This window comes from Pongo abelii, chromosome 1, assembly GCF_028885655.2.
Source record: "Pongo abelii isolate AG06213 chromosome 1, NHGRI_mPonAbe1-v2.0_pri, whole genome shotgun sequence".
Lineage (NCBI taxonomy): Eukaryota > Metazoa > Chordata > Mammalia > Primates > Hominidae > Pongo > Pongo abelii.
The window spans coordinates 27422016-27437543 of NC_071985.2; the positions used below are offsets into that span (position 1 = coordinate 27422016).

Genomic DNA, 15528 nt, shown 5'->3' on the forward strand with positions numbered 1-15528 from the left:
GGCCCCTGAGGGAGCCCTGGTGGGAAGGCATGAAAATAGAGCAATGGCAAAAACAACTTCCTTAATATTATGCTGACCAGCCCTACAAATATCACAGAGGCTAATAGGAAGCAGAGAAAGGGGAAAGAATAAAAAACAGAGGGAGGATTAAAGCAAAGCAGGGAAAGAAGAAAGAAAAGAGGGTATGAAGAGTAGCAAAATATTAATGGGTAACATAATGGGTAACCTGGAAGCCTCTTGTAGATCGAATGCTCCTGCCCTGCATGGAAGAGTTCTGGATTACTTTAACTTTCTGCTTCTAAACAAACTGGGGGTAGGTAGAGATGGCTTTGCTGATATTCTTTTACTGGTTCTCTCTGCTGCCTGGGGAGTCTCATGAATCAAAGTCTCAAATAATTGAACTCTTTTTCCAAAGACTTACGTCCAGACCTCTCAACAGAATTATTGAAATAGAACCTCCGTGTTTTAGGAACGGGTAGAGGAAAGGTCAACTATGTTTAGTTTAGCAAAGCTTTCAAAGTGATTCAACACCATCTTTCACTACCATTACACACAAATACACACCCTGTATACATATATCACTACTATTTTTATCTTTAAAAACTAAACAAACCACAACTAGAAGCTCCCTGCCAAAAACCCAAGACCTCTCACCCTTCAATTTATACTTCTGTAGAATCCCAGACCTGTGGAGGTAAGAGGGAAGAGAAGCACCACCATGCACCCTGGTGCTGAGCACCTGCAGACCCAATTCTCCACAGCATACCCAGCGCTTGGCCATGCCCTTTGGTCTGCAGGTGCTGCCTGGTGCTTTGTAGCCTCCCAGGCTTTTTTCTACAATTGTTCTGAAACTCAGAAATTTTTCACCAAAATTGGCTGGACCAATTTTGTTTTTTTCATTTTTGAGGGGCTTTTGGGTGTTTTGTCCTGGGTTTCCAAACTGGTGTGTGTGCATGTGTGTGTGTGTATGTGTGAACATCTCTCAGAGAGCCCCTCCCCACACCCACCTGTTCATTGTCACAGTGACGGTGGAATCTGTGCTCTCTAGGAGTGGTATTGCCAGATGAGGCGGAGGGCAGGTGGTAGGTGTTTAGAATGGGCTTCTCTGTTACCAAGACAAGAGCAAGACCTCTAAAACTGTTTTGTTCCTCTACCTTCCCTTTAACTTTCGCTATTACTTCCAGGAGAAAGAGTAGAATTAGATCATAACCAAAATTGTTAAAAGGTGGATCTTCTAGCTAACAGCTTTTGAGTACATGCTACTACATGATAAAAACCTTGTTGAGCACATTATACACATTATTTGATTGAAACTTTTCATTGACCACCATCTGAGATGGGGCTGTTATCCCATTGTACAGAGGAGAAAACTGAGGCTAAGTACATTAATTGCCAACAGTCACACATCCAATAAATTGTGAAGTGTAGACTTGATCCCAACCTGGGCCTACTGGCAGCTTAGGCACTTTTTAATTAGCATGACACAATGATATAGTTTATAATTTCCAGGGCATTTTCTAATGCATTGTCTTTTTGGGTTTGAGGCAGTTTTTGACACTCAAATAGGCTTCTCTCTTACTGAAGAAGGGAAGACAGGAGGAAGGGAAAGAAATCAATATTTGCTGAGCCTGGGTTGGAGGATTTCATTTAAGTCTGTTCATTTAATTATCATGACAATTCTTTAAATTGAGTAATATTATTTCTATTTTTACAAAAGATGATCCAGAATTTCAGGGGAGGTAAAGTCTTAGCTTAAGTTTTCAAGGCAGATCTGTGGCAGAGTTGATCCTGAAACCCTGATCTGCCTCATCCAAAGCCCAGCAGCCCACGTTTCACTTTCATGTGATAAAGGTTTTTATGTAAGCACCTGACATTGATCATTTATCTCTTTGATGTGACATTTCCTGTGGTCCCAGACACTTCTTGGGGATTCTATAGAATGTCAATTCCTGGACCTAGAGAACTAAAATGTATGCCAAGGCAAAGTAAACAGAGGGTATTGTATTTTTGTTTTAAACTGTGAAGATACCACAACATATCCACTTGAAACGCTGCTGTGGGCTTCAGTAAGAGTTCAGAGGATGGCTCAGGAATCAGGTTGTATTAATATCTCTTTTTTATCAAGACAAAAATGAAAGTCAAATCTGAGCATTCAGTCTCATCTGGAATGTTTTCTTCTTCTCTAAATATTTTAAATCAGAAAGTTTCAAATTCTTTAGTTCATGATGCTATGGTCTCACACACACGTACATACACACACACCCCTACACCCAGGGCCCTAAAAAGCAAGGTCATCTCAATGCAAATCCATACCGTCTTTAGAGATCCAATGTGACAGATGTCATGGTGACTCATACCCATGAATCACTTATCTCAGCTCATTGAGGAATGGCATGACACAGCCCACATGACAGGGCCCATTTGTTCTTTTTGGTAAATCCCTAAAATTCTGAACAGCTGCTTTATTCCTTACATGTTCAATCATGATAATAATAAGAAAAAAAAAAGTGACTAGTGTGTATTTTGGCTGGTGGTTAAATAGCGCATCGTAGTCCTTTAGCCCTCCGTCCACTCTTAGAACATATCTTGCTTTTCCAGGTTCAGGGCTTGTTCCTCATCACCTCTTGCCTTTTCCTTGGGCAACATCAATGTCTGTGTGCATAACCCATCTAAGACTGGGTTTCACAGGTATTTAAACTCCTCAACTCTGAAGTTCTTCAGCTCCATTTGTACCAGACAAGCAAACCCATAGCTACACCCTCAAAGCTGTCATGAACCAGAATGACTTAACTTCTGAGAGCTTAAAGTCTTTGACAATTTTCTGTTCATACAGCTCTCGCATTCCCTTATTCCCTAAAATTATTCTTTGATTGAATCAAGGCCTCCATTTTCTCTCTCAAAATCACCCAGCCCTTTTCTGGTTTCTTCCTCCATGTTAGATACTATGCCCCATTAGTAATCAAAACTGCTCTTGTCAAGGCCATCTATGACCTCCATGTATCCAAACCCAAGGGGTGGTTTTTAGTTGCGACCATACTTGACTTTTTACTAGCATTTGTCACTACTGATCTCTCTCTCCTCTTAGAAATATTTTCTTGGTTTCACTTTTAAGACACCACACCTTCTTGATTATTTTCCTATTTACTTGTCAACATCTTTAGTTTCCTTTGCTGGATTTTCTTCTTCTCTCAACCTCTTAATGTTGGAGCGTCCTAGAACGCAGAGCCAGTCCCTCTTCTCTTCATTATCTGTACCCATTCCCTAGATGACAGCATCCAATTGGATGGCTTTAAAATCCATCTATATTCTGAGAACCCCTCAAGTGCAGCTACAGCCTGGATCTCAACCCTGAACTCTAGACTCTAACATCCAACTGCTTAGCCCACATCTCCAATTGGATGTCTAATAAACATGTTTAACTTAGTAAGTCCAGACTCTAATTCAAGACTTTTGCTAGTCAAAACAGACTTTAAAAAATAAATAGGCCACAATCTCAAGCCACAGATTGAGAAATATATTTGTAACACATATGTCTGACAAAGGATGTGCATTTAGAATATATAAATCACTCATAACTCAGTAATAAAAAGATTAAAACCCAATTAAAATAACAGGCATTCACAAAAGAAAAAAACATGGCCAATAAGTAATGAAAAGGGCTCTACATCATTAATAATCAGGGAAATGCAAATATTTTCCCACAGCTGGTGTCTTGTCTCTTCATTTTTTAAATAAGTGTCTCACAGAGAGCAAGTTTTAAATTTTGATAAACTCCTGTTTATCTTTTTTAATGTTTTAACTATTTGGTTAGTACTTTTTGTATTCACCATTATACCTAAGAACCCACTTGCAGAATTTTTTGCTTCTTTTTCTGCTATTTGTGAGATCTGCTTGTTTGGAAGTTTTAGTACCTGGAGAGAAAACATTTCCACCAGGGGATACAACAATAATTCCAATAAATTGGAAGACGAGGTTGCCACGTGGCCACTTTAGGATCCTTGTGCTACTGAACCAACAGGCAGAAAAAGAGGTCATCCTACTGGCTGAAAGAACTGGTCCCAATTTACCAAGGGAAACAGGCCACTGCTCACAGCAGAGGCAAAGAGAATTCTCCTGGGTAACTTTTAGTACCATTATGCACAGTAGTAAAGGTTAATGAAAAGCTATAGCAAAAAAAAAAAAAAAAAAAAAAAAAGGCAGAAAAAGCAGAACAACAAGTGAGCCCTTAAAGAATGAATGTTTGGATCACTCTACCAGGTAAAGAACCCCAAACAGCTGAAGTTCTGAGAAAGGTGAAAATATAAAATGGATTATGGAAAAAGAAAATCATAGATATCAGTTGTAAATAGCATTTTAACCAATTACAGAAATGAAGACCATGGTCACTTTGCATATTTATCTTATTGTATGTACGAGGGACTTCCAAATTTGTGGAAAAATAAAATTAACAAGTAAAAATATAAAATATAAACTTTATTTTTCAATATGAGTTCCGTTAAGTTCAAGTCACTTTTGTAAACAATGACACCAGCCATTTGGTTCATTCATAGAGAACTGAGGGTCCTGGGAATTTAACTAGGTCAATGTAATCTTGTTCATATTATCAACTGAAGAAAAATTTTTTTAAGATTAGGAAATCTTAAATAGTTATGTACTTTAACTTCAGGTAAAAAGTTTTTTAAGATTAGGAAACAAAAAGAAGTTAGAAGGAACCAAACCAGGGCTGTAAGGTGGATGCCTAATGATTTCCCATGGAAAATCTCACAGAATTGCCCTTGTTTGATGAGAAAAATGAGTAGGAACATTGTCATGGTGAAGGACTCTCTGGTGAAACTATCCTGGGTGCTTTTCTGCTAAAGCTTTGACTGACTTTCTCAAAATACTCTCATAATTAGTAGATGTTGTTGTTTTTTGGCCCTCCAGAAAGTCAACAAGCAAAACACCTTGAACATCACCAAAAACTTTGCCATGACCTTTGCTCATTGCTCATCTGCTTTTGCTGTGACTTGACCATTTCCACCTCTTGGTAGCCATTGCTTTGATTATGCTTTGTCTTCAGGATCATAGTCATGTTTCATCTCCTGTTACAATTCTTCAAGGAAATGCTACAGGATCTTGATCCCACTTGTTTACAATTTCAATGGAAAGTTCTGCTCTTATTTGCAGCTAACCTTGGTGCAATAGTTTTCGCACTCATTGAGTGGAAAGTTTGCTCAATTTTAATTTTTCACTCAGAATTGTGTAAGGTGAACTAGCTGTCTACGGTGTTGGCTATTGTTAGTGCTGTTAATTGTCAGTCTTCGTCCGTTAGCGCATGAACAAGATTAATTTTTTCCTTTGAAATTGAAGTAGATGGTCTGCTGTTGCAGGCTTCATCTTCAACATCATCTTGTTTCTTCTTAAAATAAGTTATCCATTTTTAAACTGCTGATTCATTTGGGGTATTGTCCCAATAAACTTTTTATAAAGTGTCAATAATTTCATCATTCTTCTATCCAAACTTCATCATAAATTTGATGTTTGTTCTTGCTTCAATTTTAGCAGAATTCATGTTGCAATATAGGAGTCCTTTTCAAATGGATGCCTTATCCTTCTTAGTGCTTCAAATCAGATTCTGTTCAGGCATGTTATAACAAGTTAGTACGAGTTCACTTTTGTGCCAAAAATGTTTGAAATCCACACATCTATCTATCTATATATATAAAATACACATTTTCTGTGAACTTTTTGAAGACTCCTCATGTAAGCTAACCATTTTCTTCTTCTCATTTTTATTTTACATATAAGTTCTTGGGGATTAATTTTACAAATTTATTTTTAGGTAACAGAGACTGTGACAGGATTTTAGAAATATTTAATATATAGCCAATGATGGAAATAATGACAACTGAGACTGTGCATCTCCTCATTGTAAAGCAAAGCTGAGGACTTCTTTACATTTTAAGACAGCTGTATCTTTTTAGGTGAAATACAGAGTTGTTTCATTGTTGCACAGAAGCGTAAATATGTATAGAAGGGTGTACGTAGAGACTGTGGAGCCAAATACTTTACTGTGCCAGTTGTCAGCTTATTTTCTTTCAGCTCCAACTCCATCCTTCATTCCCTATTCCGTGGATAATGCAGCTGGACCCTGCAAATATTTCTCCTAAGTCAGCTGACATAATGTGAAGCTTTGTCAGTAGAAGGCACTGGTGGAATACTACAGGAAGAAGGGGATTCTCTTTCTGATTCTGGTGTGTTTGTTTCATCAACTTCCTTCAGCACACCTGGTTTCTCCAGCACCCAGTTCTAGCAGCCCAGGAGCTTCTCCAGAACTTGGTTCCTACAATACAGGTAGCTTTTCTAGTATACAGATTTCACTGCAAATGGCAGCCAGCAGCACCTAGCAGCCAGCAGCACCTAGCAGCCAGAAGCTTTCCTTGACACCTCTTCAGACAGCTTTGTAGCAAAGTATTGCCAGCAAGATGCATCCTGCAGACAGTTTCCTGAGTTTGGAATTCCCTACTCTTTACCTCCAAACATTCCTATCCTTTAATTCCCACCACAAAAGTCACCTCCACAAAGTCTTTCCTGATCCTTCCAGTTAGAATTCATTGCCTTCTTTTCAGAATGGCCACAGCTTTTTCATGTATGTTCACTTTCTAGTCTATGTAATACTTATTTGTGTACTTATCTGCTTGAGCACAGTAAAAACTGAGAATTTAGCAGAATTATTTGGAAATGGCTGGCACCCACTAAATATTGGTTAATGAATGAATCAGTTAATATGGAATCTTGCTGTGTTAGCACAATAAAGGAGTAGCTCTGAATACAGAGGGACTTTTTTGAAATAGTAAGATATATGAGGACTGGAATAATACAAGAAGTTTTTCTGGCAGAAGGATATATGGGATTTGGAGAGGCAGAGGGGAGGGAGGGCTGTGATATGATCCCTGGTGTAGACACAGCATGAGCAAAGGCATGGAGGTGGTGTGGTATAGAGTTGTCATGTGTTCCAGGGACAAGGAGGAGACTGGTTTAGCTGGAGTGAATGTTGGGGATAGTGAAAGTTTAGATATGGAGGAAGTGTACACCTTGGAGGATGATGCAGAATGTTTTATGAGCCGAATAATCCAAACCTTCCCTAGCTGCTCACATATTTTACCTGAAGTGTGCATTCTTTACATCACAGACACACACACACACACACACACGCGGAAGGAAAAGGAAGAAGGGATTGCCACTACTTTACCTACCCTTCTCCCATTTCAGGGTAGGGAAAATTTCATAAAATGGATTATCTCTCAGGTTCTTCCAGATGGATGTGGTCAAAGGCAGATGCTGTGTTTACAGCTCTCGCTGAACGATGATGCAAATGTCTTGGACCCTCTTGCAAAGGTCTTTATTCAGGGAGACAGTTCAAGAAGAATATTGGTTGTGGTCTTCAAACAAAATTTGTAAAATTTTTGCTTATTGTATGAGAAAAATATAACTGTAAAGCCATCCAAGCCAGCAACTGGGTCACCTTTTTCCACGCACCCATGCAAAACTGGCTCAAGACTGACCCACCTTGTCCTATGCTGTGACATCAGGACGGTGGGGTCCTCAGTTGGCTCATTCCCTAGTATCAGCAGATGGTTAAGGGATGGAAGGTAATAACATTGTCTCATTTGCTTTATCTTATGTGAGATACACACAAATTGAAACAGATGTCTCCTAGGATCTTACAGGCCATAACAGACCCTTCTCTAATGGTTCATACATTGTTTGTAAAATTATATTCAATATCTAACCCTGAACATAATGCCTGTGACTTCCTTTTATTTTCCAAGGGGAGATTCTCATAAGAAAATTCTGTGGAAAATCATCTCCCAACATTGGCAATACCTGCTTCCCCCCTTTCCTCACCCTCTCAAAATGTGAAAATCATAAACATCTTTAGGATATCCCTTTAGGGAGACTGCCTTTAGAAGTTGAGGAGTCCAGAATCAATTATTGGATCACCGGTTTTCAAATTTGTCAGATGACAGAGAACCTGAGAGTCATGTTAGTACTAGGGATTACTAATGTAGATACTTTTAGTTCCTTATGAAGTGTAAAAATTTTCTCAGCTAAAAATATGACTATAGTATTCATATATTTATCTAGTAGGAAACTATACACATATATTTATTAACAAAATAAATAGCTTGATGACAGTGGCAAAAATCCCAAGCTGCCCAACTAGATACGATTAATGACTTCCGAGCTTTTCAATTAATTTCAAATATATATATATATATATTTTCTTATAATGTTATCTGCCAGGACCTGCCACCAATCAAACAATGGCAAGTGTAGAAGGCTAAATAAATAAAAGTAGGAGAAAAGCCTAAAATTGAAAAGAAATTAGCCATCAATTTAATTTTTATATGATTTAGAAAAAGGCTACCATTACTTAATTTTATCAACAGAATACTTCTGCTTTGGGGAAGACAAACATTCCACGGGAGACAAATCTAAGAACCTCTGGAGTACGCAATAGTTATCACAATTTCTTCATTACACTAATTTCAGAATAAATGTGGTATATTAAAGACAGACTAATTTGGCAGCAGTGTTCAAGATGAATAGGAGTTGGTGGAGAAAAATAAGTCCTGGTGCATAGGAAGCCATCGCAGTGTCTAAGGGTGAGGAAATAGCTTCTGGTTGAGGTAGGTGACAGCCCAAGTAGAGGAAAATGTGTGTAAGAATCATCACAAAAACAGAAATGTGAGGACTTGAAGAGTCATTCAGTATAATAGATGATGAAAATGACGGTCAAGTTTCTAGTCTGAGTAAGCAAGAAATGAACTAAAAATAAGTAGTTTGGGAGAGGAAATTTGAGGAATTAAAGTGAATGCATTCAAAAATACTTTTTATTTGAAGTGATGGTGTTAACACTAAATATAAAACTATAAAAATACAGTAATGTTTAACAACTGCATAAAAAGATGCTCAACATCACTAAGCATTAGGGAAATGCAAATCAAAACCACAGTGAGACTGCTTCATACTCATTAGGATTGCTACTATAGAAAAAAAAAAAAAAAAGAAAGAAAAAGAAAACAAGTGCCGACAGGGATGTAGAAAAGTAGGAACCCTTGTGCACTGTTGGTGGAAATGCAAAATGGCACAGCTTCTACAGGAAAGAGTATGACCATTCCCCAAAATATTAAATGTTGAATTACCATATAATTCAGCAATTCCACTTCTGGGTATATACCCAAAACAATTCAAAGTAGGGTCTCAAAGAGATTAGTTCTATTTTTATTTTTTGAGATAGGGTCTCATTGTGTCACCCAGGCTGGAGTGTAGTAGTGTGACCTCTTCCGGTCAAACTATCCTCCCACCTCAGCCTTCCTAGTAATTGCGATATGCCAACATGCCAAGCTATTTTTTATTATTATTATTATTTGTAGAGATAGGGTCTCACTTTGTTGCCCAGGCTGGTCTCAAACTCCTGTGCTCAAGGAATCCTTCTGCCTCCCAAATTGCTAGGATTGCAGGTGTGAGCCACTGCACCTGGCTCAAAAGGTTTGTACACCTGTGTTCATAGCAGCATTATTCGCAACAGTCAAAAGATGGAAGCAACCCAAATATCCAATGAGGATGAATGGATAAATAAAATGTGGTCTATGCATACAGAGAGAATATTATTCAGCCTTAAAAAGGAAGGAAATTCTGACACATGCTACAACAAGGATCAACCTTAAGGACATTATGCTTAGTGAAATATGTCAGTTACAAAAAGACAAAACTTATGTAAATTGGCTTACATGAGGTACCTAGAGTAGTCAAATTCATAGAAACAGAAAGTAGAATGGTGGTTGCCAAAGGCTTGGAGTAGGGGTGGAGAATAGGAAATTGTTATTTTCTTGGTATGGAGTTTCAGATCTGCAACATGAAAAAGTTCTGGAGCTTGGTTGCTCACCAATGTAAATATACTTAACACTACTGAACTGTACACTTAAAAATGGTTAAGATGGGCCAGGCATGGTGACTCACACATGTAATCCCAGCACTTTGGGAGGCCGAGGCAGGAGGATCGCAAGGTCAAGAGATTGAGACCATCCTGGCCAACATGGTGAAACCCCATCTCTACTAAAAAATACAAAAATTAGCTGGGCGTGGTGGTGTGTGCCTATAGTCCCAGCTACTTGGGAGACTGAGGCAGGAGAATTGCTTGAACCCAGGAGGCAGAGGCTGTAGTGAGCTGAGATCACACCACTGCACTCTAGCCTGGTGACAGAACGAGACTCCATCTCAAAAAAAAAAAAAAAAAAAGGTTAAGATAGTAAATTTTATGTTATGTGTATTTTATCACAGTTAAAAAAGTAAAAATACGATACTGTAGTGTTGTGAAAGGAAGGAAAAATGATACTTAAGGTTAGCAAAGGGTTTTAGATGAAGGGATTGAAGGCTTATTGATACCTAGGGCTCTATTTTATGAAGCAGCCACCTGGCGGCAGGAATTTTAGAAAGAATATCTCTAAACTTAATTAAAACCTTTTAAGGTAGGTATTATTTTACTCATTTTAAAAGATGGGACAGGTGACACTCAGAGAGACTAAATAACTTGACTAGAACCCACAGTTGGCCAATGATAACACCAAGCTTTGGGCTCTATAGGATATGGTGTCTCAGGGTACCATGTTATTTCTACTGAAGGAAAAAAAGGGCTGAAGCCTGAACTCAGAAAAGCTACAAAAATGTATAGGCACAGGAGGGAGACAAAAGTCAGAAAATATTTAGCAGAAAATTTAGGTTAGGGAGAGAGAGAGGCTATGGAGCAGAAAAGTGCAAGGTAGTAGGAGTCTGAGAAAGAATTCTGGGGAAGCAATTTTGGTCTGTATCTGCCTATTTTTGTGTAATTTCTTATCATACTACCTTTGTACTTAATTACTCCAATTTTGTTGAGAAAAGCAAGCTAGATGAGCCTCATTTGCTTTAATTCTGCTTTACTATGTTGTTGACTGTTTTGAAGGCATGTTTTAAAAAATCACTCTGTGCTGCTTTCTATTTAATTCTTCATTTAATTGTTTGATCCCACTGCAAATACTCACTGTAGGTGTCACTCAAAACATGTTCTCACTGAATTACCTGCTGGACTACCTTAGAAAAAAACAAATTTACCCAAGTTGGATTCTGCACCTCCCTTTCCCATGACCTGCCCCTTCCATTACCCAATAAGCGTATGTGCATATACTTAACCACCCACACTCCCAACCACTCACACACACACACACACATGCGCACCATGATGTATTAGATATCTCCATGTCTATTACTCCTTAGTACTAAAGGACATCAATTCTTCCAACCCTTGGCTTTCATTTAGAGATTTCAATTGTTATATAGTAGATATTGAATAAGATGCCATCATCATCATAGGTACTAGTAAAAATGAAAAGATGCTGCCAATTATAATTATGACATCATCAAGAGATGTTAAAATATAAGAACTTCGTATGTAAAGTCAGTGAAATATGCTTGTATAAAACTTTACTGTAATAAAAAATATATTAAAATACATTCACCAAGTGCTTAATATAGATTCACAGATGGACTAAAGGATCCAACATTGTATTTTGCATTCAAAGAGAGTGTCAGGCCTCTGAGCCCAAGCCAAGTCATCGCATCCCCTGTGACATGCACGTATATGGCCAGATGGCCTGAAGTAACTGAAGAATCACAAAAGAAGTAAAAAGGCCCTGCCCCACCTTAACTGATGACATTCCACCATTGTGATTTGTTCCTGCCCCACCTTAACTGAGTGATTAACCCTGTGAATTTCCTTCTCCTGGCTCAGAAGCTCCCCCACTGAGCACCTTGTGACCTCCCGCCCCTGCCCACCAGAGAACAACCCCCTTTGACTGTAATTTTCCATTACCTTCCCAAATCCTATAAAACGGCCCCACCCCATCTCCCTTCGCTGACTCTCTTTTCGGACTCAGCCCGCCTGCACCCAGGTGAAATAAACAGCTATGTTGCTCACACAAAACCTGTTTGGTGGTCTCTTCACATGGACGAGCATGAAATTTGGTGCCGTGACTCGGATCGGGGGACCTCCCTTGGGAGATCAATCCCCCGTCCTCCTGCTCTTTGCTCTGTGAGAAAGATCCACCTACGACCTCAGGTCCTCAGACCGACCAGCCCAAGAAACATCTCACCAATTTCAAATCCGGTAAGCGGCCTCTTTTTACTCTCTTCTCCCACCTCCCTCACTATCCCTCAACTTCTTTCTCCTTTCAATCTTGGTGCCACACTTCAATCTCTCCCTTCTCTTAATTTCAATTCCTTTCATTTTCTGGTAGAGACAAAGGAGACACGTTTTATCTGTGGACCCAAAACTCTGGCGCCGGTCACGGACTGGGAAGGCAGCATTCCCTTGGTGTTTAATCATTGCAGGGGTGCCTCTCTGATTATTCACCCATGTTTCAAAGGTGTCAGACCATGCAGGGACGCCTGCCTTGGTCCTTCACCCTTAGCGGTAAGTCCCGCTTTTCTGGGGAAGGGGCAAGTACCCCAACCCCTTCTCTCCTTGTCTCTACCACTTCTCTGCTTTTCTGGGGGAGGGGCAAGTACCCCTCAAACCCTTCTCCTTCACCCTTAGCAGCAAGTCCTGCTTTTCTAGGGGGCAAGAACCCCCAATCCCTTATTTCCGTGCCCCAACCCTTTCTCTGCTTTTCTGGAGGGCAAGAAACCCCCACCCCTTCTCTGTGTCTCTACTCTTTTCTCTGGGCTTGCCTCCTTTACTATGGGCAAGCTTCCACCTTCCATTCCTCCTTCTTCTCCCTTAGCCTGTATTCTTAAGAACTTAAAACCTCTTCAACTCTCACCTGACCTAAAATCTAAGTGTCTTATTTTCTTCTGCAATGCCGCTTGACCCCAATACAAACTCGACAGTAGTTCCAAATAGCCAGAAAATGGCACTTTCAATTTTTCCATCCTACAATATCTAAATAATTCTTGTCATAAAATGGGCAAATGGTCTGAGATGTCTGACGTCCAGGCATTCTTTTACACATCAGTCCCTTCCTAGTCTCTGTGCCCAGTGCAACTCATCCCAAATCTTCCTTCTTTCCCTCCCGCCTGTCCCCTCTGTCCCAACCCCAAGCATCGCTGAGTCTTTCTAATCTTCCTTTTCTACAGACCCATCTGACCTCTCCCCTCCTCCCCAGGCCAAGCTAGGTTCCAATTCTTCCTCAGCCTCCGCTCCTCCACCCTATAATCTTTTTATCACCTCCCCTCCTCACACCTGGTCCAGCTTACAGTTTTGTTCCATGACTAACCCTCCCCCACCTGCCCAGCAATTTACTCTTAAAAAGGTGGCTGGAGCCAAAGGCATAGTCAAGGTTAATGCTCCTTTTTCTTTATCCCAAATCAGAAGCATTTAGGCTTTTTTTTAATCAAATATAAAAACCCAGTGCAGTTCATGGCTCATTCGGCAGCAACCCTGAGATGCTTTACAGCCCTAGACCCTAAAAGGTCAAAAGGCCATCTTATTCTCAATATACATTTTATTACCCAATCTGCTCCTGACATTAAATAAAACTCCAAAAATTGGAATCTGGCCCTCAGACCCCACAACAGGACTTAATTAACCTCACCTTCAAGGTGTACAATAATAAAAAAAAGTTGCAATTCCTTGCCTCCACTGTGAGACAAACCCCAGCCACATCTCCAGCACACAAGAACTTCCAAACGCCTGAACCGCAGCAGCCAGACGTTCCTCCAGAACCTCTGCCCCCAGGAGCTTGCTATAAGTGCCAGAAATCTGACCACCAGGCCAAGGAATGCCTGCAGCCCAGGATTCCTCCTAAGCCGTGAGCCATCTGCGCGGGACCTCACTGGAAATCAGACTGTTCAACTCACCTGGCAGCCACTCCCAGAGCCCCTGGAACTCTGGCTCAAGGCTCTCTGACTGACTCCTTCTCGGTTTAGTGGCTGAAGACTGACACTGCCCAATCACCTTGAAAGCCCTGTAGACCATCACAGACGCTGAGCTTCGAGTAACTCTCACAGTGGAAGGTAAGTCCGTCCCCTTAATCAATATGGAGGCTACCCACTCCACATTACCTTCTTTTCAAGGGCCTGTTTCCCTTGCCTCTGTAACTGTTGTAGGTATTGACGGCCAGGCTTCTAAACCTCTTAAAACTCCCCAACTCCAGTGCCAACTTAGACAATACTCTTTTAAGCACTCCTTTTAGTTATCCCCACCTGCCCAGTTCCCTTATTAGGCCGAGACACTTTAAATTATCTGCTTACCTGACTATTCCTGGATTACAGCTACATCTCATTGCTGCCCTTCTTCCCAATCCAAAGCCTCCTTTGCATCCTCCTCTTATATCCCCCCACCTTAACCCACAAGTACAAGATAACTCTACTCCCTCCTTGGCGACTGATCATGCACCCCTTACCATCTCATTAAAACCTAATCACCCTTACCCCGCTCAATGTCAAGATCCCATCCCACAGCATGCTTTAAAAGGATTAAAGCCTGTTATCACTCGCCTGCTACAGCATGGGCTTTTAAAGCCTATAAACTCTCATTACCATTCCCCCATTTTACCTGTCCTAAAACCAGACAAGTCTTACAAGTTAGTTCAGAATCTGTGCCTTATCAACCATATTGTTTTGCCTATCCACCCCGTGGTGCCAAACCCATATACTCTCCTATCCTCATCACCTCCCTCTACAACCCATTATTCTGTTCTAGATCTCAAACATGCTTTCTTTACTATTCCTTTGCACCCTTCATCCCAGCTTCTCTTTGCTTTCACTTAGACTGACCCTGACACCCATTAGGCTCAGCAAATTACCTGGGCTGTACTGCCGCAAGCCTTCACAGACAGCCCCCTTTACTTCAGTCAAGCCCAAATTTCATCCTCATCTGTTACCTATCTCAGCATAATTCTCGTAAAAACACACGTGCTCTCCCTGCTGATCATGTCCGATTAATCTCCCAAACCTCAATCCCTTACAAAACAACAACTCCTTTCCTTCCTAGGCATGGTTAGTGCGGTCAGAATTCTTACACAAGAGCCAGGACCACACCCTGTAGCCTTTCTGTCCAAACAACTTGACCTTACTGTTTTAGCCTAGCCCTCATGTCTGCGTGCAGTGGCTGCCGCTGCTTTAATACTTTTAGAGGCCCTAAAAATCACAAACTATGCCCAACTCACTCTCTACATTTCTCATAACTTCCAAAATCTATTTTCTTCCTCATACCTGATGCATATACTTTCTGCTTCCTGGCTCCTTCAGCTGTACTCACTCTTTGTTAAGTCCCACAATTACCTTTGTTCCTGGCCCGGACTTCAATCCAGCCTCCCACATTATTCCAGATACCACACCTGACCCTCATGACTGCATCTCTCTGATCCACCTGATGTTCATCCCATTTCCCCATATTTCCTTCTTTCCTGTTCCTCACCCTGATCACGCTTGATTTATTGATGGCAGTTCCACCAGGCCTAATCGCCACACACCAGCAAAGGCAGGCTATGCTATAGTACAAGCCACTAG

The 15528-nt window shown here is 40.6% G+C and overlaps 1 long non-coding RNA gene across 1 annotated transcript in view; it reads right to left on the reverse strand.

Annotated features, from left to right (window-relative positions):
• Positions 1–5376: 5376 nt before the first annotated feature.
• Positions 5377–15528, reverse strand: part of LOC129060150 (uncharacterized) — a 30328-nt gene continuing 20176 nt past the window's right edge. The window contains exons 2-3 of the long non-coding RNA XR_008526600.2: positions 7236–7379; positions 5377–5614 (exon numbers count right to left, since the gene is read on the reverse strand). This is a non-coding gene — a long non-coding RNA (uncharacterized LOC129060150). The remainder of the gene's footprint in view (positions 5615–7235; positions 7380–15528) is intronic.